Source organism: Arachis ipaensis, chromosome B05 (assembly GCF_000816755.2).
Source record: "Arachis ipaensis cultivar K30076 chromosome B05, Araip1.1, whole genome shotgun sequence".
In the NCBI taxonomy this organism is placed as follows: domain Eukaryota; kingdom Viridiplantae; phylum Streptophyta; class Magnoliopsida; order Fabales; family Fabaceae; genus Arachis; species Arachis ipaensis.
The window spans coordinates 41,181,411-41,207,142 of NC_029789.2; the positions used below are offsets into that span (position 1 = coordinate 41,181,411).

Sequence of the window (25,732 nt, forward strand, 5' to 3'; positions counted from 1 at the left end):
TTATGCACTTTCTTGCATTCTAAGTAAGTAATTTGGAATGGAAATGCTTAGTTTCTTTGAATCAAACAACCACCATTTCATTGATGCTAAATCATGAGATTTAAGCTAAATTTAATTGATTTTTAATGATTTATAAACCTTGTGAATTGGGTGATACTTTGATTGGTTGTTTTGATTAATTGTAGGTGAAGAAAAGAAGAAAAGAAGAAAGCGTTGCCTAAGAAGTGTGGTGGTATGCGAAATTGTTACTCAGGTTGTGAATTGTTGTTCGAAATTGATTCCCTGGCAATGGCACCAAAAACGGATGCACAGAACCATGGTCTAAACATATCTTCACAACTTCGCATAACTAACCAGCAACTGCACTGGGTCGTCCAAGTAATACCTTACGTGAGTAAGGGTCGAATCCCACAGAGATTGTTGGTATGAAGCAAGCTATGGTCACCTTGTAAATCTCAGTCAGGCGGATATAAAATGGTTATGGAGTTTTCGAAAATTAATTAATAAAAGAGGGATAGAAATACTTATGTAAATCATTGGTAAGAATTTCAGATAAGCGTGTGGAGATGAAATCGTTCCTCTGAACCTCCGCTTTCCTGCTATCTTCATCCAATCAGTCTTACTCCTTTCTATGGCTGGCTTTATGCAAGGGCATCACCGTTGTTAGTGGCTACATCCCCTCCTCTTGTGAAAATTGTCCAAGATGCCCTGTCACGGCACGGCTAATCATCTGAGGTTTCCGATCATGCTGGAATAGGATTCACCCTCCTTTTGCGTCTGTCACTACGCCCAGCAATCGCGAGTTTGAAGCTCGTCACAGTCATTCAATCATTGAATCCTACTCGTTAAAAATACATAAGTGAAAGGTCCAGGCATGGCCGAATGGCCAGCCCCCTAAAACGTGATCACAGGATCCGAATACAATCCAGGATTCCCAAGGATCTCTAATACAATAGTAAAAGGTCCTATTTATAATAAACTAGCTACTAGGGTTTACAGAAGTAAGTAATTGATGTATAAATCCACTTCCGGGGCCCACTTGGTGTGTGCTTGGGCTGAGCTTGAATGTTACATGTGCAGAGGCTCTTTCTGGAGTTGAACGCCAGGTTGTAACGTATTTCTGGCGTTTAACTCTGGTTTGTGACTTGTTTCTGGCGTTTAACTCCAGATAGAAGCGTAGAACTGGCGTTCAACGCCCTTTTACGTCGTCTAAACTCAGCCAAAGTATAAACTATTATGCATTGCTGGAAAGCCCTGGATGTCTACTTTCCAACGCAATTGGAAGCGCACCATTTTGAGTTCTGTAGCTCCAGAAAATCTACTTTGAGTGCAGGGAGGTCAGAATCCAACAGCATCAGCAGTCCTTCTTCAACCTCTGAATCTGATTTTTGCTCAAGTCCCTCAATTTCAGCTAGAAAATACCTGAAATCACAGAAAACACACAAACTCATAGTAAAGTCCAGAAATGTGAATTTAACATAAAAACTAGCGAAAACATCCCTAAAGGTAACTAGATTCTACTAAAAACATACTAAAAACAATGCGAAAAATCGTATAAATTATCCGCTCATCATGTGGCCCAAGGAAGAGAAGAGTGTGGCAAAGAAAAGTGGAAAGCGTGGCACATGAAAGGAGGGAAGCCACAAAGCTCTCCCCAAGAGCCCAGTGCTCTCCAAGGGAGCGCAACAATGAACCAAGGAGGCAAGCTTCAATGCTCTGTTCCCCTTGAGAGCTTAGCACAATTTGAGAAACAAGAAACAAGGAAAGGAAAAACAATGCTCAGCTCTCCAAGGGGCTCTCATAAGAAACAAATCCAAGGAAATGTTTGCCAAATGTTCTCTCCAAGATTCGAACCCATGAGCAAAGGGAAGAGTGGGGAGCGCTACTACAAAGCTTGGCAAAAGAAAATGCACCAAATGCCACCCCCAAGATTCGAACTCAACACCTTAAGGAAGCAAGGAGCAATGGCGCTGCAAGGAACCAAAGAAAATTGCACCAGCATGCATTCCTCAACTGTCGAACCAAGGACCTTCCCTTGGAAGCTCCAATGCTCAGCTCACAAGGAGAGCAGAGCGCTACTCCTTGGTGCATCACACAAGAGCTTGACATGGACCAAGGAAGGCAAGGCGTGCAACATTTGACACGGCCACGAAGTTGAGCGCACAAGACATGCACACAAGGCACCAATGCTCTGCTCCCTACTTGAGCTGAACATTCCCCTGATGCTTCTCCCAGTCAAGGCACGCGACAAGGGATCTCCAACATAATCTCCAATGCTCTGCTCCCCACTTGAGCTGAGCATCCTCCTGGGAGCAACTTTCACATGGGCTGAAATTCATTCAAAAATCCAATTAAATTCAAATCTTCACCAAATTAAAAACCCATCCAAATTCTAAAATCCAAGAATAGAAAGTGTATAAATAGGAGCTAGTTTGATTTAATTAAGACCTCTAGACTTTACTTTGGAATTTTTCTTTGAACTTTCATTTTCATTTTGAGCTTTTACTTAGAGAATTGGGAAGGGGAATTGATCTCTCTTCTTCCTTGTTCTTGCTTGAGCACTCTTTAATTTTCTTGCTTTTGATCTTGGGTGAAGAATTAAAGAACTTCTATTTCAATCTCACCTTGAGATCTCTTGTTTACTTCTTCTGCATAATTGAATTTCAATTCCTGTTTACTGCATCTTCTTCTACTCTTCTGCAATTTACTTCTGCAACTTACTTTTCATTTCCTTTTGCAATTGCTCTTGTTGGATCAAGGAAGGATTTGAGATCTAGACTTATTTTCTAGTCTCTTCCATTCCTGAGATCTTCAACATCTTTTTAATTGCTGCAAATTAAGCATCACTTTCTGTTTTAATTTCTCAAGCATTTTTACTTTTCTGTTGAGATCTATTTTATTTCAATTCACCTTCTACTCTTCTGTTTAATTGCAATTCACTTGTTCTCGTTTAAATTCTGCAATCCCAATTCCCAATTCCTTGTATAATTCAAGCAATTTACATTTCTTGCACTTTAAGATTCAGCCATTTATATTTCTTGCAATCTAAGTTTCTGCAATTTACATTACTTGTTCTTTAAGATTCAGTACTTTTATTTTCTGTTCTCTTTAATTTACTGCAATTCTTCCCACTCCCTTTACAATTCATGCAATTTAGCTTCAGTCAATTATAAACCACTCAACCAATACTTGATTCGCTTGACTAAATCAACCACTAAACAAAAATTGCTCAATCCTTCAATCCCTGTGGGATCGACCTCACTCATGTGAGTTATTATTACTTGATGCGACCCGGTCCACTTGCCGGTGAGTTTTGTGTTGGATCGTTTTCCACACATCAATTAGCTTAGGTTAAGGTGTGCGCGTCATTTAAGTGTGGAGGGGAAATTTTTGGGAAGCATTGGTAGAGAAAAATTTTGTTTTGCGTAATTATTGAAAAAAATTTGGGAAAAATGGGTGCACATTCATGTATCAATTTGCTTTAACCATATGCATTTGTCAGAGAAAAAGAAAAAAAAAAGAAATAGAAAAAAATGAAATGAAAGAAAAATATAGTAATAAGATAGGACAAAAGTTATCCCAAAGAAAAAAAAATTGGAATAAGAAATGCATATGTGTTTTGAATAGAAACTAAGGCATGAATGTGTGTGAAAAGAAGTAATGGGTGGCTAGAATGCATTTGTTTTTGTGGGTTGATTGATATAGGTTGAGTTGGGTATTTGAGCTAATCAAAGATTCAATCCTTTAGTCCACTTAGCCATATACTCATCCTAGCCTTACCCCAACCCCATTACAACCTTCTAAAGACCTCATGATACTTGCATACATGCATCAAATACTTGTTGATTGTTAGATGAAAAGCAAATCCTTGGAAGCATGATTAGAGGAGACTTGAGTGATTAAACCCTAAACACCGAGCGTTGAGAGTGTATACACACCTAGTGAGGGTTCAATTACTCAATTTTATGTTTCCACACCTCTTTTCATGCATTCTTGCAAGTTGCTTCCTTTTGATGAGTTAAATCAATTCTTTAGATTTTGATTGCATTGAGTTATTTCTTTGCCTAGTCCTGTGTGTCTATACACTTGCTTGGAATTTGATTTTTTTGCTTTCACCAAATCAATAGGGCATTATAGATAGATAGATATATATAGTATATACATAGTATACATGCATATAGGTAGATGCATTGAATAAGTTGCTTGCCCTTTTATCCTTCTCCTTTGTATGTGTTTAGCATGAGGACATGCTATTGTTTAAGTGTGGAGAAATTGATGAATCTATATTTGATGATCTATTTTGGCTATAATTAGATAGATTCTAGCACATGAACTCACACTTAAGCACCAAAATAGCATGCTTTTGTGTTTTCTCTCTAGATTGTACCCAAATGTGAAAACATGCTCTTTTGTGCTTATTTTGACTAATTTTATTCTATTGACCTTCCATTCGAAACCTTGATGTTATTTGTGAGTGATTTCAGATGAATAAGGTAGGAATGGCTTGGTGGGAATGGAAGAGGAGCATGCAATTGGGAGAAAGCATGAAGAAAACAAAGGAGGAGAGCTCAGCCATGCGTGCGTATGCACAAAATTGGAAATCAGCATGCGTGCGTGCGCACAGCTACTTGTGCGTACGCACAAGAACCCAAGCAGAGCGAATCCAGAGCATCGCGAAGTGTGCGTGCGTACAACCCTCTGTGCATACGCACAAGTGAAAATTTAGGAAGGTGTGTGGACACACACGTCTGTGCGTCCGCACAGGTCCCAGTGGGTGCCTTCATTAAAAATGCACGTGCACTCGCGATTTTAGGGCTTTCTTGGCCCATTTCTGAAGGCATGGAGCTAAAATCAAGGGATATATGAAGGGAGCAACACCACATACCAAGGCATGAGGACTTAGATTTTATTTTCCATAGTTTTACATAGTAGGAGTAGGAGTAGTGTAGATTAGGAAATTCTCTCTTAGGGTTCTTAGTTAGGATTTGTAGCATTTTATACTTCAAGTTTGATTTTGGATTCTAGCAATTGTATTGTAAGTATTTCTTTAATTTCTCTTTTAATCACATTACTTGTTCTACACTTTTATCTATTTTCATGCCTCTTGTCAACATTTACATAGTTTTGCAATTTTGAGTTTTGGTTTATGAATTTGATGTTTGATGCCTATTTTATGTTTGTTGAATTACCTTTATTGACTTTTTAAGTATTTATGGTTCATAGCTTTCATTAATTCACCAAATTTGCCATGTTTTATGTTTATGCCCACTATGTGTTTGATGAAATGCCAATTTTAATTATGGGGTAATTTCCACCCCTTGGCTTGGGAAAAATGAGTCTATGGATTACTAGAGCCATAATGTCCAATATTTAGTGATAATTCTTAGGAAGTTAGTTGATTCTTGTTTCCATTAAAGCTAGCTTTTTATCAACTAGTTTGGTAAGTTGGTTATAACTTATGGATTAAGGTCAATTATGCTTGCTTGACTTACTCCTCGATGTTTGGGGTTAACTAGGCGAGATTAACTCATGATAATTATCATAGTTGTGGTTATGGTAAGGAAGGGATTCCATAACTCATCCCAAGTCAATGTTTCATTTATGTTTTGAACCACTTTTCCTTCACTTTAAAGCTTTACTTGTTCATATTACATACATAGTTCTTTTGTTCTTTCATTAGTTTATTAATTAAAATTTTGTCTTGTTCTTTTATCTCTTTATTTTATTTGCTTCCTTATCATTGAAAACCCCCTTGCTTCTCACAACCAAAATTGTGTGCACTCTTTGGCATTAGTTCCTAGGGAGAACGACCCGGGACTTAAAACTCCCGGTTATTTTGTGTTGATTGTGACATCTTTAGGATTATAATTTGATTGGTGATCAATGGTTGGGTTTGGACTATACTTGCAATGCCAATCCTATTTTTAGTATGAAAATCCAAACCCATGCTTTTGGTCATCGTCAATACCCCACACATTCCAAAAACTATAAATCATTTAAGCATATTATTACACATGTTATTTCGGTTTTTAGGCCGGCTCCTTCTTGCTTTCTCCTTTTGCTTTGCTTGCCTTTGTTTCTGTGCAAGCACTTCATTCTGAGCTTGAAGAGCTGCCATAATGTCGTCTTCCTCGTCATATGAGACAGCCCCTGATTCCACTGCCAAGGCCCAACCAACTCTGTTTTCAACCAAGTCTTCATCCCAGCTTTTTATTTGCTTCACAATATTCTGATCACTGATTATATCCTTTTCAGAATTTCCAACATCTTCTAAGTTCCTGACCGTCCCATCCTCTTCAAAGAATGTTCCCTCCCTCAGAGTATCCTCTCCCTCTAAATCTGCTTCCTTTACTCCATCATCCCTTACCAATCTTGTAATGGTGTTCTTCTTTACACTCTCATAGAGACTTTCGTGAACCGTATGTGATATGGAATTAGTTTCATTCAAGCTCCCTATTATTCTTCCCCCTTCCTCTCCGTCCAATAGATTGTCGCCATCTATCATAGAGTTGTTGACCGCATGAAGCATTCCCGCACAAGAGAAATTAATCATCCCTACGCCATTTACCTTCATTACCATAGAGGTTTCCACTGTTGGCACTGGATTGTGCACTTCAACATTGTCATGCTCCTTCACGGCACGGAGTGGACCAGCGGCGGCACAGCCAACGTCAAATTCGTCACTCACCATGATAGCGACCGCTTTCCAAACATCTCCGCTGGCACCAGCGCTGACCTTCTGCTGGCCATCTTCCATCCCTACCACTCCTCCACCATATCCCACGTCGCTATTGTGATTCACGTTATCTACCACAACTGCGTGATACCCGAGACCCTCTTCCCTCATCAATGTCCAATGCATCGTATCCCCTGTACCACCACCTGCAGCAGCTGCCAAGAACTCCTTGTGAAAGCACAGTATGATGAAGTCACCGTCGCACCTTACGGTAGCAGCAACATGAGTGTGATCAACTCCAATTTCCTTCCCATCCCCACGCGGCACCACGCTCCTACCTGGGAGTACATTCCATGTTCCATATCCTGGTTGGGTTACTCGGATCAGCTAGCTCATGAGCGCTTATGTGGTTTTGGCCCACATCACATATATTCTCTTTAGTGCGCTGATCTACGTTATTGGCCCCTTACCCCCAGGAGCAACGTTGTCATCAATTAAATATAATCCCATAACTGTCGATCTAATTATAGGAGCTTCCGTTACTTTTTTCAAATTTATCGAAATTCCTGTACACCATTCATCCAATTCTTCGAGGAAAATGACCCTTCTATCCATTCCCTGTTCGTAAGCCAATGCCACCTGTGTCACCATCTCCGCTGCCATGTCCCACCCCATCTTTAATGGTATCTTCCGTGATTTAGCACAGACGCCAAACTCCAACTCTGGGCTGTATTCTACTCTACTTGCCTCTCCTGTCTGCTTCACGCTATTCAAACCAGCCACCACGGTCACTTGGTAGTTTCATAGCCAATTAAACAATTCTGAATATATCTGGTATTAGCGGCATCTTCTGTAACATGTTTCGCCTTATCATCAAGCTGTCTCTGATACTTAGCCTCTCCCACAAAGATCTCTTTACCCCACAATCGCATTCGGTCCATCTCTTGTATTGCTTTCAGTGCCCATCCCTTCGTAGTATACCTTATGAAAGTAAATAAGTGGATCCGTCCATTCTTCTGCTTACGCGACAGATATATGTCGTTTATCCACCCTGTCCACTTAAATAAGTGAAACAACTCTTTCTTTCGAACTATCTTCTGGTAAATTGTCCACAAAAATTGTAAATGATTCTTTTTTCCAAACGTTGATACTCTTTTCGATTCCAAAACTGCGGATCTTTTTCATTCTGTGGGTGCCTAACTCTATTCCACTCTGTATTTTCCCACCCCACTCACCTTCTCTCTCGTTCTCTCATACTCTCAGGAGTGGCAAAGAAATTATTATTGCTACAATGGAAATAATTATCTACACACATATATATTTATTATTGATTTTCTAAAAATTTAATAGGAGCAATTATCGCAACACAAGTATATATGGATCCGCCCTTGATCCTAGCTCTATATATCTTTTATAAAGATCTAAATTTCTTTTATTGTGTTTCAATATATTTGTGTCTCTCTTTGTGAGAGATGATGATGGTGAAATAAATAAGCCGGCTACTTTTAAATTTATGATATCCACTTAATCTCATTTCTAACTTTGAAGTTTTCATCATTTTATCTAATATCTATACGATATATAATGCTATACATATTTTTAATAAACAAAAAGTGAATCAATAGAAACATTCATGTCTATTTATGCGTTGGTTAAATGTTCAGTCAATCAGATTATTTTTTGTGTTATTATCGAATTAGGTTAAGGTTCTAAAAAATAGTTTGACGAAAGAATAAATTCAAATTTAACTCTAATTTAAGGGGGAAAAAAAGGCTCATCACAAAACCAACCCATATAAACTTTTTTTTTTATATATTTTAAAAGAAGTGCAAAAATTAATATCTCCACAAAAAATGTTTGATCTCAATTTTTCCAATATTTTTAAGTATATACTCTTAAATTGATTTGTCTGATATTATATAGTGGTGGGACTATGACCCCTATAATTTATACATAAACAAATAAAAAAAATCGGTGAAGGGAATTAGAAAAAATATCAGTGAAATGAGGGGTTTGTTTATCTTTTATTTTTAATTTTTTTCTCTTTGGAATTTCGTAAAAAAGTAAGTAAAAAAATTTAAAATTATAAATGACATTTTCTGAATTTTCTTTTCACACCACTGAAGAATAAATATGCTAAAAATAAAAGCAAATTTACTTTATCCTGAAAATAAAAAATATTATGTGCATAATATCACTACAAGACAGGCGGCAGATAGCGGCGCCATATTAGAGGCAGATTTTAAATCAGTCGTTATCTGTCAATTTAGCGGCGGTTAACACAGTGATTTTAAACAAAGCTGCACACTACAAGAAAAAGCGTGTTTATCGACGGCAAAAATCGACGGCTATTTCTGCCGTCGATAATTTTCGACGGCCTGCTGTCGATATTACTAAAAAAATAATTAAAAATAAAAATATTAAAATCGACGGCCTAGTCGTCGATATTTTTATAATGCATTAATTTATTTCCCTACTATCGTCATATGATAGGCGAACCAGAAGTCGAAAATAAAATCGACGAATATGGCGTCTATTTTATTATTTTAAATATCGACAACTTTGCCGTCGATAAATTTGAACGGTCTAGATTACTTTCTAAAATGGGATGAACGGTCTAAATTTAATCTATATAATAGACGCCATATGTGTTGTTTTTTTATATTAAAATCGACGAATATGGCGTCTATTTTATTATTTTAAATATCGACAACATTGCCGTCGATAAATTTGAACGATCTAGATTACTTTCTAAAATGGAATGAACGGTCTAAATTTAATCTATATAATAGACGCTATATGTGTTATTTTTTTATATTAAAATCGACGAATATGTCGTCTATTTTATTATTTAAAATATCGACACCTTTGCCGTCGATAAATTTGAATAAAATCGACAAATAGGTCGTCGATTTTTATCACTAAAAACACATTTTCTCAACTCCTGCTTCCAAAGTTCACAAACGCATACTTCCCCAAATTCAAGCTAGGTATTCTTTGGTTGACTTCGCTAGGTATTCTAGGTATCCTTTGATTGAATTCGCTTTCTCTTCAACGCTGCCTCTGTCCGACACCACCACCGGCGACCACCATCGCCTACCCTCTCTCTCTTCCTTCTTCTCTTTCTTCCCCATTTCTCCATTTCTTCGTTCCTGCGTGCGACACCCCTGTTCGTGGAGTCACCCTCTGTCCGCGTCTTCAAGCACCGACAGGCAACCACCAGCGGCGGCGACCTTCTGTGCCACCGCGACATCACCACCACCCCACCGCCTCTCCGTTCTTCTTCCTCCTTTCATCAATGCAGGTTCCCTTTCCCTGTTCCCTGTCTTTCTTTTCTTTATTTTCACTGCTTTTTAATTCTGTTTTTAGAAATTTTGGTTAGGCTTAGGTTTGTTAAAACTTATGTTTCTGGACTGAAATTGTTGTTGGCTGTATCTTTCTTAAATTACTGGGTCGAATGTTGCTTAGATTAAACTGAAATTTACTGTTTTGAACTCTGCACACCACATGTTCGGAGAAATGCCTGAATGAAATTTTTGTATGTAAGGCTTTATTATGAAGAATAGTATATATAGGAGTAGCTTTGAATTAGTTAGGAGAGCTGGAAACTTTAGGGAGCCTTTGGCATAGAACTACTCTCTGTATTTAATTTCTCTACACTTCTAGTTTTACTTTCAGCATGTATTCTCCATCTTTGTTTTCATTTTCCAGAGCTATGAACAACTAAACCCCTTTCATTGGGTTAGGGAGCTCTGTTGTAATTTGATGGATCAATTTTAGTTTTCATTCTCCTTCTTCTATCTTTTCTCTTGATTTTACTAGAAAGCTTTCGATCTTCATCCAATTGGGTAGTTATCTTGGAAAAGAAGCTATTCATACTTGGATCCCTTCTGAACCTTGAAAGAGGAATGAAGGGATCATGCTAGAAATGCTTTCTCATGCTGGACCAAATTGGGTTTGGATGGATATGTGACTATAATCCTTCCAACACTTGATTTGGGAAATGCATGTGGTATAATCAGTGACCATACTTCATCTCTTCTCATGAGCAATTGACCAAGGAATTAGCTATTGATCAAGATTTGAGAGATTGAATTACAAGGAATTGTAATTCGATCACTTAAGATTTCCAAGGAGATCAATGAATGCATTGATTGAGGAAGAGATGAAAATGAACTTGATCCGGAGAATGCAACATCTCCTGAGCCCAATGAAATCCCCATTTCTGATCTTACCCATTCTCTTTATTTTCTGCCGTTTACTTTTATGAGCATATATCCCATTCCCATTTAATATTCTGCAATTTACTTTCCGCCATTTACATTCAGCTCTTTATTTCCAGCATTTACTGTTTCTGCTATTTACTTTCCCGCCATTTAATTTTCTGCAATTCTCAACTCAAATTCTGGTTCGCTCAACTAGAACATTCCTCTAATTAAAGTTGCTTGATCAATCAATCTATGTGGGATTCGACCTCACTCTATTGTGAGTTTTTACTTGACGACGAATTCGGTACACTTGCCGAAGGAAATTTGTTACGAGACAAGTTTCCGCGTATCAAGTTTATGGCGCCGTTGCCGGGGATTGATTTTGAATCAACAATGATTAAATTGGAGGATAACTAGATTGAGCATTTTTAGTTTGTTTGATTTAATTTTCTGTTTGAGTAATTTACTTTCAGTTTTAGTTAATTTCTTCCCTTCCCCCTACTTTTTCGTTTCTTTTTTAGTTATTTAAAATTCAGTTCACTAACCCACTAAGTGTTTGATATATTGCATCACTCACACTAACAGTAATTCTAACAGAAATACTTTCTGCATCTATTTTCCTTGCTTGTGCTTTGTTGCTTGTATGACAGGGAGAAGAAGCGGGGCTTCAAATTCCTTTAATTCAGAACCTGAGAGGACCTTCCTTAGATTAAGGAGGGAAGCAAGAGAAAAACGAGTAGTTGGTGCCGAGGAAGAGGAGGAATACTTTGAATCAAACATGGAAGAAAACATGGAAAACCATCATGAAGAAGAAACTCACAACCATGGCAGAGAAGGTCGAGCAAATCATGCTGGGGAGGAGAGAAGAGTTTTAGGCTCTTACATCAATCCAAACCCAGGAAAATGTGGAAGTAGCATTCAAAAGCCAACAATCCATGCCAACAATTTTGAACTAAAACCACAGCTCATCACCCTTGTTCAGAACAACTGTTCGTTCGGAGGAGGCGTCCAAGAAGACCCCAATCAACATCTAACCACCTTCCTGAGGATATGTGACACGGTGAAGTCTAATGGTGTTCATCCTGACGCCTATAGACTGCTCTTATTTCCATTCTCACTCAAGGATAAGGCAGCCAAGTGACTAGAGTCTTTTCCGAAGGAGAGTTTGACAACTTGGAAGATGTGGTGAAAAAATTTTTAGCCAGATTCTATCCTCCTCAAAGAATCAACAGGCTGAGAGATGAGGTCCAAACTTTCAGGCAACAAGATGGTGAGAGTCTATATAAAGCATGGGAGAGGTTCAAGGACCTGACAAGGAGGTGTCCACCAGATATGTTCAATGAATGGGTGCAGCTACACATTTTCTATGAAGGCCTTTCTTATGAATCAAAGAAAGCAGTAGACCACTCATCCGGGGGATCTCTGAACAAGAAGAAGACCATTGAGGAGGCCATAGATGTCATTAAAACTGTATCAGAAAATGACTATTTCTATGCTTCTGAAAGAGGGAACACTAGAGGAGTGATGGAGCTAAACAATGTATTAAATGCTCTGTTGGCCCAAAATAAGCTCATTACCAAGCAGCTGGCAGACCTCACCAAGAAGATGGAGAGGAACCAAGTAGCAGCAATAACCACTTCACCAGCAACCCAAGAAGGAGTGAATGAAGAAGCAGAGGGTAGTCAGGAGCAAGCCAACTACATTGGGAATTCACCTAGGCAAAACCATGATCCATACTCCAAGACCTACAACCTTGGTTGGAGGAATTACCTAAACTTTGGGTGGGGAAATCAACAAGATCAAGGGCAAGATCGGAGACATCACAACGCCAACAACAATGCAGCTCACCAACAATTCACACAGAGAACATATCAACACTACCATGACAACACCTCTCCACATCCATATCAAAACCAAAATAACACTCCTCATCCTTCCACCTCTAATCCCAATCCACCATCATTTGATGACAGACTCTCAAGGATTGAGAATCTACTTGAAGGCATAGGCAAAGAGATTCAAGACAACAATGCATTCAAAGAGGAAGTGCGAGCAAATTTTAAAAACCAGGGAGACACCATCAAGAGGTTGGAATCTCAAGTGGGATATCTCTCTGAGCAGATGCCCAAACCTACAGATGGATTCCCAAGTGATACAGAAAAAAATCCGAGAGGTGAAACAAAGAAAGTAAGATGGAAAGATTGCAAGATGGTCACTATAAGTGATAAGGAGACTGAGGACAAGCCAAGAAAGCAGTCAAAACAACCTGGAGATACCTCAGTAGAGAAGAAGGAAAAAGATCCCCAAGAACAAAAAATCTCACAACAAGAGCTGCTGAGACTCTATGCACCCTTTCCCCAACTACTCAATGGTGCTGTGGAGAAGAGAATATACTCAAGATTTCTTGACTTGTTTGCATCTCTGCATGTAAACATACCATTCATCAAGACCATCCAACAAATGCCTGCATACATCAAGTATATGAAGGAACTGCTTCCCAGAAAAAGCTCACTCAAGGGAGGCCAAACTATAGTGATGAACAAGGAGTGCAGCGCCCTCATTCAACCAGAGTTGCCTACAAAAGAAAGGACCCAGGGAGTTTTCATATCCCCTGTGCCATAGGAGAAACAATGTTTGATAGAGCACTCTGCGATTTGGGAGCAAGCATCAACTTAATACCCTTATTTCTTGTGAAGAGGCAGCAGATCAATGAGATAATGCCCACAGATGTAGTCATCAGGCTGGCTGACAAAACTCAAAAACAAGCAATAGGAGCTGAGTGGTGGAAAATGTGTTGGTAAAGGTTGGGAAATACTTCCTCTCAACAGACTTTGTCATATTGGACATGGAAGAGAGTCACACTCACCCAATCATATTGGGAAGACCATTCCTAGCTACAGCCAGAGCACTCATAGATGTGGAGCGAGGAGAGCTAATCTTGAGGATCCATGATGAACAGCTCACCTTCACTGTTTTCAAACACTCACAAAAAACAGATCAAGAGAACAAGGAACCAAGGAGGGATCACAGCGAGACACTGAAGGAAGAAACAAGCACTGAAGGACAACGAGCACATCTGGAGATCCCCTTGATTGATGAACAAGGCAAACAGCAATTGCCACAGCTCAAAGAAAATCAGGAGGAACCTAAACCACCAGAAAAATATGAGACCAGTAACCATATTTCCTTAGAGGAGGAGGTCACAAAGAGTAAGACAACATCACAAGGAACAAAGAAGAAGGTACCAAGGAGGTGGAGGAACAAGAAGATCCCCACCGAGGACTTCTCTCCAGGGGATAAAGTAATCTCAGCTTATTTCCCAAATATTCCCCCTGATCTCCCCACTGTACCATCTCAGTTACCTAAGGTCTTCACTATCAATAGAGTTCTCTCCTTGGAACATGTAGAGATCATTGATACAACTACTGGATATAGGTCTACTGCCAGAGGAGAAAACTTGAAGCATTATCAACCTCCCTGATGAAGGCAAAACGTCAAGCTAGTGACGCTAAAGAAGCACTTCATGGGAGGCAACCCATGTTTTATATGCTTTTAGGAAATAGTGAATAAGTCAATATTCATGAATTCCAACCCAAACTTGAAAAACACTTGGTGAAATCCTTATTATGCAATATATAGTGAAGAACAAGTTTGGTGTTCAAAGCATGCCAAGAAAGCATGAATACAACTCAGAGCATGCTAGTCTTGGAGCTTTGAACAAAAACTTTTTATCACAGTGCTCCAAACTAAGTTTGGTGTCACCCAAGGTGCCACGAATATGCATATAAAGATACACAGTTAGTTAGTTAGTTTGTGTTCATGAATAAACAATCTAATCCTTTTTCTTTGTTATTCTAGCCGTAAAGTTTAAATTTTTTTATGATATTGATTCTTCTTATTTTATTTTTATAGGAAAAAGGAAAGGAGCATTGAAGGGGATTGATTGGACAATTAAATGAAGAAGGTTGGGACACCACAAAAGGAGGATACAACACACGTGTCCCAAGGGGGATGCATTGGAAAATGTTGCCATGCAACATTGAAGAAAGGAGACCCTTGAAGACTGAACCAATAGCCCTCATAAAGATGAGGATCCTTGTGCTCATGCTCTGCGAAACCCCATCCGTCAATCCAACAACCACCACATCAATCCATACCTTTCATCCCCTCATCATCTCCCTATATAAGTGAGTCCTAGTGCATACTTACCCCTCACACTCAAATTCCTACTCTCCACACTTCACACTTCTGGCATCCAAAATTCCTTCATCACACCTCGTCCTAACCAACCAAATTCCTCATTTATCTGTACCTTCCAATCTCCTCACACAGCAACTCAAATTCATGGCATCATCAAGCTCCAAGAGGCGAAAGAGGAAGGAACCAATGGAGAGCATTCCTTTCGATGAGAAGAGATTCAAAACTGCGTTCCATGAACAAGAATTTGAGCGGATAAAGCTCAAAAAGATACTGCCCGAGTTAACCTTCCAAATCAATGAAGACGAGTGCCCACAGATTCGGGAGAAAATTGAACAAAGAGGGTGGCAAAGGCTCACGAATCCATAAGGGAAGATCAATGTAAACCTCATCAAAGAGTTCTATGCAAATATGGTTAGAGAAGACAAAACCAAGGCCCCAACCTTCAAAAGCTACGTAAGAGGAAAGGAGGTGGACTTCAGCCCAAATGCTATAACAAGAACTCTTCACCTGAAATCACCACATTTTGATGAGCTCAGTTATCATGCAAGGATAAGTAAGAGCCCTGACAATGATGAGCTCACAGAATCGTAACTGACATATGTGTTATAGCAGCTGACTGGGAAAGGTATGCAGATGGGAGACCCCGGTTCATCAAGAGGGGAGACCTTAGCCCGGAAGCCAAGGGATGGTTTGAACTCGTGAGGAGGTCTATCCTCCCAGCTGCAAATAATTCAGAGGTCAATATTAATCGAGCGACTATGGTACATTTCCTAGTACAGGGTGGAGAAATCAACGTGCATGAACTCATAGCTGAGGGTATTCAAGAGTCAGCTGAGAAGGTTGATTCGGGTGCCAGGCTTTGGTACCCTAGTACTATTCTCAGATTGTGTACAAGAGCCAAGGTAGTCTTCGAGGATAGCAATCCAGACTGGGTGAATCCTGGGAGGCTAGTTACATTCCAGCGTCTGATCTATACTACTCCCGCCCAACAACAAAGAAGACCCCAAATAGGAAAGCAAAAAGCGAAAGAATGAGCTCATCAAGAAGAATCTCATCAGGAAAAATATCAACAAGAAGAACATCATGACCCAGCCAACTTGAATATGAATCACCTTCTAAGAGCCATTGAAGATTTGGGGATGAGACACATGAAAGGACAAGAGCAAATACTAAACCTTCAGTCCAACTGGATGAGCCAACAAGAAGAGTGGCAGAAATAACAAATGGAGCAGCAACAGGAACACTACTCCCAGCTCACTCAAGCCATCCACCAAGTTACTGAGAGGCAAGAACGTCAAGATAAGCACTTGCAAGAACTCAATCAGCGGCAAATAGCTCAGATGAAAGCATTCAACGAGTTCAGTGTACTTAATGAAGGACGGCAATTACATAGGGAGGAGTTCAACGTAAACACTCAAGCCAAGTTGAACTACATGTCTAGTCATATGCATCATCTACACTATGCCATCCCTACGTATGATGAGGTCCAAAAGGATTTTACAGAACAAGAGGAAAGGAAGGTGAAACAGCAAAAGGAAACACTAAAGAAGAAGATGGAAGATGGTGGTTTCTGGAAGAAGTTGATTGGAAAGAGCAAAGGGAGTGGGAGTACGAGCACTCAAGAGGGACACAAAGAGGACAAGCAAGGAGGGGAGCATGGGCATCCACATGAGTAAAAGGTGGTGGAGTTCCTTCTTTGGTCCATCTTTTTCTATGCTTTAAATAAGGAAGATCTTGTATGAAATAGAACATGCTTCTATAATAGTTGGAACCCTTTTAAATTCTGTCTTTTAAGCTTTTTGTTGAATAGGTCTATGCTTGCTAGTCTTTATGTCACTGCATCCTTACTTTGCTTACTTGTATGCTTGTCCTTTTGAATCAAATGAAAAGAGAATGAGTGTTTTATAAAAGACCAGAGTGGAGTTCATACTATGGAGTAAGTTCCTGAGTTTGTGGTGTGGTCATAAGTTAGCTAAGTTGGTTCAACCACAAGGTGGGAAGACAACTATCTGTCATGAATACTATGCTTTGAACATACTCATGAGACTAGCTAAATAATAAGATCCTAATAAGAAAAAGGGAAAGAACAATCAAAGTTGAAGAATAAAAGAAAAAAAAAGAAAAATAGCAAGAAAAGAGGCTAGGCACCAAGGGTTTGAGTCTTGAGGGATGTGTCTGTGGTGTTCCTGTACCAAGGATCTGCTTGGATTACTAAGCTCTCAGGGGTGCTTTATCACCTGGTAACTTGGGTTAACTAACCTGGGATTATCAGCTGAAAGTCCACCATCAAGAGCAATCTTTGCTACAGAACATTTAGTAGCCCAAAGAGGTGCTGGACACCAAGACCTCAAGGAAAGAAAATAAACAAACCATGTGCCTGTGATATGTATGTATGGGGGAGAGACTTGAGGAAGTAAGTCCTTAGGGGTGCTTCAACACCTAGCACCTTAAACCAATTGGTTCGGGAGTGTTGGCTGAAAGCTTATTTTAAAGAGTTGCCCCCTTACAGAGCACTTAGCCTAAGAACACAAATAAGCCCTGAAAGTGTCACGTTAACAAAGTTAACGTGAACTCTAACGTGGAAGAAGACAATAAGGCCAACGTTAGTGACACTCCCCTTTGTCACTAACGTGAGAAATAGGGGCACATTAGAACGTTAGTGACAAAGGTAAGTGTCACTAACGTTCTCGAAGGATTGGCAAGCTTACGTTAAGAGCCAAAGTCCCTGCCTACTTCACACTTTTTCTCTGCAAGCAAAGCTAAGCCCAATGAAGAAGATAACTGCTTCAAACTCAGGATCCAAAGGCCCATACCCAAGACTTGAAGAGCCAACTAGAAGATATGAAGAATAGTATATATAGGAGTAGCTTTGAATTAGTTAGGAGAGCTGGAAACTTTAGGGAGCCTTTGGCATAGAACTACTCTCTGTATTTACTTTCTCTACACTTCTAGTTTTACTTTCAGCAAAGAGATGAAAATGAACTTGATCTGGAGAATGCAACATCTCCTGAGCCCAATGAAATCCCCATTTCTGATCTTACCCATTCTCTTTATTTTCTGCCGTTTACTTTTATGAGCAATTATCCCATTCCCATTTAATATTCTGCAATTTACTTTCCGCCATTTACATTCAGCTCTTTATTTTCAGCATTTACTGTTTCTGCTATTTACTTTCCCGCCATTTAATTTTCTACAGTTCTCAACTCAAATTCTGGTTCGCTCAACTAGAACATTCCTCTAATTAAAGTTGCTTGATCAATCGATCTCTGTGGGATTCGATCTCACTCTATTGTGAGTTTTTACTTGACGACGAATTCGGTACACTTGCCGAAGAAAATTTGTTACGAGACAAGTTTTCACGTATCACACATCGTTTGGGTAATGAGCTCGATGGGGTTCAATGGTTGGTACCACAATTTGGTAAAAGCTAAGGCACATTTTGTGTGGTCCGTTAGTTTTAGTTTGTACTTGAGACACACACACTTTTGGTGAAGAGTACTGTCAATAATGCACGATTGTTGGTTATGCTTTGAATTTTATACTTGCTTCTACTCCTATGAAGATTCACGTTATTACTTAATTATTGGTTCTTTCTCATTCATGCACTTTATGCAATTCACTTTTCTACATCTATGTATTAGTTATGGAATCAATTCTTTATTTTCATGGCTTCACGCCATTTATGTATAAAACTTAGTAGTGGTCGCGTTTAACATAATTCACACAACTTTCAATCTAACCTAATACTCGGCTACTGCATATTTGAATTTCTCCATTTAATCACCTTCGATCTTACTCGTTTACTCCTCTCAACCTAGTAAAACCTTAACCTAATTTTGTGCTCACTGAAGTTTTTTACCTAACACCCTACTCTTATTCTATGTTACTAATTAATTAGCTTCATATTATTCATGAGTGAGTATATTATATAAAGTCTCCTATTGTCTAAAACAATTACGATTATTTCAAAAAGAAAAGAGAAAGTTTGAAAATTAAAATTTTTCAAATAACATTTCTTTAATTTTTGTCCTTTATTTTTATCCTTTGTTGATTAAAAAAAATTGTATTATTACATACAAAAATGTGAATCTGCTAGCTATATCTGGCCTTCTTCTTGTTGCCAACTACATACACCATCTCATTTTTATAAAAGTGGAAGTTGTCACCTTTGTTATTATTATCATGTACTTTTACTTTGGATGTATAGAAATGGAAGTACATTTAGGAACACATACTATCATCTTTCTTCCAGTTCTATCTTATTACAAATAAATATTGCTAACTTATTTGTTGATCATTAAAAGTTTTCAAATGAAATGTCATGGCTCGAGTTTTGATTTTATTTAATCTATTTACCTTGATCAATTATATTTTTTGGTACTATTACTACACTGTTTAGTTTTAGATTATGATGCTTATGGTATTAGTTCAACTTGCTAGCTATATTTTAATGTCTCTGAATTGCATGCATTAATTTATGATTAATAGATAAGATCCATAACAGTGGTCATTAGTGGACTGTTCTCTAGAATTAATAGATAAGATCCATAACCGTTTCATGAGTTTTGCTTAGGCCTGCCCAATAAAAAAGGGCTCACATGCTAATTACCAGTTTGGTTTTTCTTTTTATTTTTAGTGTCCTTTTAAGATATTTGTTTTATTTGTTCATTTGTGTCTGCAACTATAGGCCTATAGCATATCTGAATTCTGAAACATGAGAATATGTCGGATTTTTCATTCAAATTAAGCACATATACGTGTAAAGTGTAACATTGACTTGTGATGAAAGTTCAATTCATTAGCAATTAAAATAAAAAGTCATTAGCATATGAATCTTTCTTTTTTCTGGTAACTGTAGCATAAAAAGGCAATAATTGAATGCTAAAGCCTAAATTACAAAGTCTTTCAAAGTATGCCTTTTGGACATGAATGATGATGATGATGAGTGTATATCTAAGCTCCCACTTGGCTTTTGAGACTTCCACTCATTAATATGAAAGAAAATAAAGCTTTGTTTTCGTTCAAAATTCTGTTTCTTCCTACAAATGACCTATGCATTTTATTCTGTTTTCCTTTTGAAATCTGGCACAAATCTATTGGCTCTCTGGATTTCATCCTCATTTTTATTAATAACAGTCTCAAGACAAAAATATAAAAATATTAAAATAATTATTTTTCTATTGTTTCAATACCTTATAGTTTATATAGTATTTTAACGTGACTTCCATTTCTTCTCAAATATTTAGAGTTATATCTATAGATTGCAATAATTCCCTGTTCCTAACTTTATATTTTGATTTTCTAACAACAACATATACATTTGAAGCAACTTTCTTAAAAGATTCCCTCTCTCTCTGGTGCTGCAAAGTTAGGGTTTCCTATGACCAGGTACACTACCCTTTTCATTTCTTCAATTACTGCTTGATGTAATTTCAGCTCAGGTATTAGCAATTGCCAACTTCTGCTTATTCTTCACGTGTTGATTGCTTGCTTGATTTCTTGTTAGATAGTTTTAAGTTTGTTGGAATTTGAAATTCGGTTACTGATTAAGCATTTTGTTATTAGCTGATTCTGTTTTCTGGTTTAGCTTCTTGGAGCTTAGTTAGTTTTCTGCTTCTTTGTGAAGTATGAGGAATCATCAATATTGAAAGAATATTCAGTTTTCTGCTACCGAACTCAAGATTCTGATATACTCTTTTGCAATATTTGATATTTCTATGCAGCATTTCACAGTGGGAATTATAGTGGTGTGGGTCAATAGAATCTTTTGATCAAAGAAACAATAGTGGAGTATTTGGTTCTTCAGCATATACACTATCACAAAGTATTGGTAGAGTTTAAGACTCCCAGAAAAGCTATTCAAGGTTCTTCAGCATATACACTTTTTTTTTATTAAAGAAAAATTTGCTTCTGCTATATTCAATAAGCTGGCAGTGCAGGGTTAGTATATGCTGTAAAAAATCCTGCAGCCATTGATTCTTTTAAACTTTGAAGCATGCATTTTCCTCTCATCTTCCTTCCCATACATTTTCCTTCCTACTCTTCCTACTCTTCCTACTCTTTACTGAATTCAAATCCGCAAAAGTATTTTACTACTAGCTGATGACACTACTAGCTGATTTTACTTTAACTGCATTTTACTTTAACTAGTATGGATAATAACTTGCTTATTTTAATGTGTACAGGATATGGTTGGTAGAGACGGAGATCACGGCCGTGGACAACCACAGAGTTCTCAAAGGGAGGATGATTCTGACGATTTTGATGACTCAGATGATTATTTAGATGGTGATTTGATTACTTTACTTTGAATATTTTGTATTATTAGTAGATTGCAATTTAAACGAATATAAGTCTAAGTTTAGTTATTTATCTTGTCTTGAGTCTTTATGTTAGAGGGTTATTTATTATTTTGATAAGTTTGTAAAATCATTATCTAATATTTAGTATAAATTTTATTTTTATATTTAAAAGTTTATTTGTCTTGTTATCTAATATTCTATTTAAATTTTATTTTTATATTTAAAAGTTTATTTGTATTAACGGTTTACTATTTTTCAAATAGAAAAAAATTAAAACATATAACTATTAAAATCGACGGCAAAGTTGTCGCTTTTAAAAGTTAAAATAGACAAATCTAAATAATTAAATCGACGGCAAAAGTGTCGATTTTATTCAAGCACATATCGACGGCCTTGACGTCGATTTTATTAAACATATTATAGACAAAAGTGTTGTTGATTTTATTGAGTTAAATATCGACACAAAGGCTGTCGATTTTATTGAATCAATTATCGACAAAGAGGACGTCGATTTTAAATAATAATATCGATGGCAATGTTGTCGATTTTATTAAGGATGTAAAATTCTCACACCCATATTACAGACGGAACTAACGTCGATTTTATTAAATTATTATCGACGGCCATCAAAGCCGTCGATTTTATTAGCATTTTGAAAAATCGACAGGCTTTATAGCGACCAACTGCGCCGTCTATTTTGCCGTCGAATTTCAATATTATCGACGGCTAAGCCGTTGATTTGGCCGTCGATTTTAACGACGTTTCTTGTAGTGGCAATACATTTTACTTTTTCATGTAGCTTCGGCCCTTCTTTCTCTATCCTAAATTTCAATCTCATTTTGTGTTTACCCTAACAATTACTAGAGTTCTCTCTCTCTCTCTCTCTCATTTTCGTCATCGTATTTGCTGCGGTCTTGAGATCTCTCATCGTCGTTCTCTTTACGCCTTGCTCCTCCACCTCCTCTGTTTCTCTAAGTTGTGCATGAGTGTCTTGCCAGCGTCGCTTCCAACCTCCATTAGCTCCACCACTGCCCATCGCAAGGTCTTCTCCTTCTTCCTTTCTTTATTTATTAGGTATTTCATTTATTCTTTTCCTTTTTTGGCTAGTTTTCATATTTTTTACAAGAGGAGAAGCACCCCCTTACCCATTCCAAACAATGCTTCTGTCCTAGATCTGCTTGCTATTCACGTGCCACTTGGTTAAGATTATGCCTTTATTTAACTTTGTTTAGATTTTTTTTCTATTATTTGGTTCCAAATCCATCCCTTTTTTCTTTTTCATTTGGTTTCAGTTTACTCCTTTGTTTTGTTTTTGTTCTTGCCAATAACCCAGAACAAAAGACAGTAAAGCAAAATCCAATCCGCCAACGATGAATCGGTGCCGTTACGTCGCCCTGCACTTCCAATTTGTGGGTCTTTCTTGCTCACTATCACTGCTCTGTTCCATCCTCGCCTTATCTGGTTTGTTCTTCGCTCCTTGTGTCTCTAATTTTTTTTTCTTTTTAATTTGGATGCCAATTTCAGTCTTTTGATAATTTGTGATGATTATCACTTAATAGTTTAGTTATTGATTTTTACCTAAAATGCATTTAATTTAATCCCTAATTATAAATTAGTTGGACTATTGGTGAAGGATAAAGAGCTCCCACGGTCTCAGGATATGTGATTTATTATTTGCTGTTTATGCTTCATTTTGGTGTTTTTATATGATATGCTTGAAGGTGCTAAAGTACAAGCTAGTTTAATTAGAGTAATAATATATAATCATGTACTTCCTCCATTCCAGAATACTAGTCTTTCAAGGTTATATGAAGGGATAAGAAAATCATCAAATTTTTCAGACTTTCTTCAAGAATTGATTTAAGTAACTAAAAATGGTATAAAAATGATATTTTATATTGAAGTTCTAGAGTGATAGTCAATTCAGAATATCTTAAGTTTAACATTATGAAATAGAGTTTGTATTTATTAGCCTCATATACAGCTAGTTAGATTAGATTAGATCAGCACTTTGGTAATTAGTTTGTTAGCAGTTAGGAACTAACCATTATCTAATTATTTAAGTTCTGATAATCCACACTCATGTTCAATAACACCATCTTTTCTGAATGCATTCTTCGTACCTGCATTTTCATTTCTTAGATGCCCTTCTCTTTGATGATATTAGAGCTCCCTATATAATGGAAATCTACTGTACCACTTTAATTTTGTACATTCAGGAAAGAGAAATCTTGGGCACATTCTTCAGCATTCTCCTAAATTTATCCTAATTTCTAAGCATGATAAATATTTAAAGATATTAATATCTTGAGAGCATTTAAAAGGAAAAATAGTTAAATAATTTTCTTGTTCGGAAATTAAGAGAATGATTAGAATGGGGTTACAGGAGATACATGATTGTTGATTGTTTGTTTAATAAAATGAAATACTACCAAACAAAAGTGGTATTTGTTTTCTAATTTTTATCATGCAGAATTCCGTTTATTATATAAGGTATATTTTTTTAAGATAAAAATATAATGCCAAAAGAATTTTAAATACGGTATTGCAAGCTTACAAAAATTAATATTCATTTGTAAAATGAAAAATTGTTTTAAGAATGATCCCAGTATGACATTACTGCTATTTTCTCTGATACTGGCCAAAATTTTATGTTATTTTTGTTTTTTTTAACTTTTTGTTAAATGTTATGGCTTAGAGTTTAAGTGAGGCCAAAAAAATTGATGAAGCATTTCAACTGTTTGAATTAGTGGAAAATGATATTACCTTGGGAAGTCCAGAGTTGTCAGCTCCATTGATTTTAGGGGTATATAAACTTTGGTTGTCCTCACACTGCACTAAATATGCTCAATAAAATAGTACATCAAGGATTACGACCTAACAAGCTCACATATAATACACTAATTTTAGCATGTGTCAAGAGTAAAAAGATGGATAATGTAATGCAGTTTTTGGAGGAAATGAAGGTAAACACTTGAAATTCAGGTCCTATGGTAGATAAATATGAAACCTTTTAAAGTTTTTTCTTTTTATATTTTTAGGGAAATTCATAAAAATTCATTCATGAAGATCTGTTTTTAGACATCATTACAAATTCAACATTGCTCAAGGTTAGATTTCTCATTTATTTATTTGTTTGATTACTTTGTTGTAGTATAGAACCATAAATTTGTCCCTTCAAAAGTGATATTCACTTTATAATGTGTGTAACTCCCGATCAGAGTATTCTTAACTCACCAGTAGTGAACTAAGGGGTAGCTCCAAGGCCACCATTATTGAGACAGCTAGATAGGCCTATATTCCTTTGACTCTTGTTGTGAAAAATATTTTAGGATTTCATCTATAGTAGTTTGGTCATGTGCAGGGAAGACTTGTTATGAGATAGGTAAGATGGAATTGCCTAATAATTAGTTAGTTACAGTTAGGAGACGACGAAAAACTATGGGGGAAATCATTAAAAAGTTTTAAAGGTAAATGGTTTATTTATAGACATGGTTTACTATTAGATCAATATGGCGTTGCTTGATCCATTTAATATTATTCTCTCAGCTAGTTAGAAAAGGCTTAGTTGGTTTGTACTGTCTAGATTTATTTTAACGAATGTCATTATCTACCCATTATATTAATTCAATGGATATTTATACTTCACACAGTTTACATTGTCTCTTTGCTCATACTTCTAATATGTATTTTGAACAAAAATATTTACAACATTATCTTGAATTTTTCTATTGGTTTGGGATGGTTCTCCAACAACAACTTTTTCAGTTTCTTTATGTAAAATACAGGATTTTGGAGAGGCAAAAGATCTTGCTTCAGAACTCCTTACACTGCAATAATTTATGCTTTACTAAAATGTAGTTCGGTTAAGGATATGTTATTATTTTACTACAAATTTCTTACTTTTCTTGTTTAATAGAGAACTAGGATAATTTCAGGAAGACTTCAAAACATAAATTGATATTATTTTGAATTAGTATTTGTGAGGAGTGATAATAAATAGTAACCAAATTCATGTTTCTGAAATTAATGAGTTATCCTTGTCTCTCAAATTAAGGGGTGAAACTAATCTCAACTTGTGATACCAATGTATTTCTATTGTGCATTTAGGTGCTTTGTATATTTTGGGAGAAATATTGAAGAAAGCTGGTAAAAATGCCAAGTTAAGGCCAAAACCTCATCTATACCTCTCCATAATGCGTGCTTTTGCTTTACAAGGAGATTATGATCTAGTTAAGAATTTGCATAAGCATATTTGGCTAGATTCTGCAGGGATCATCTTGCCAGTTGCACAGGAAGAAGCTTATCACCTTCTCACGAAAGCAGCACTGAATGCTGGCCAAGTA

General features: G+C 37.0%; 1 long non-coding RNA gene across 1 annotated transcript; it reads right to left on the minus strand.

The window, feature by feature from the left end:
* Positions 17,520 to 25,262, minus strand: LOC110271956. Its single transcript, XR_002362820.1, has 3 exons — positions 25,173 to 25,262; positions 18,825 to 18,830; positions 17,520 to 17,530 (listed from the first exon to the last, which is right to left on the minus strand). It is a non-coding gene; the product is annotated as an uncharacterized LOC110271956 (long non-coding RNA).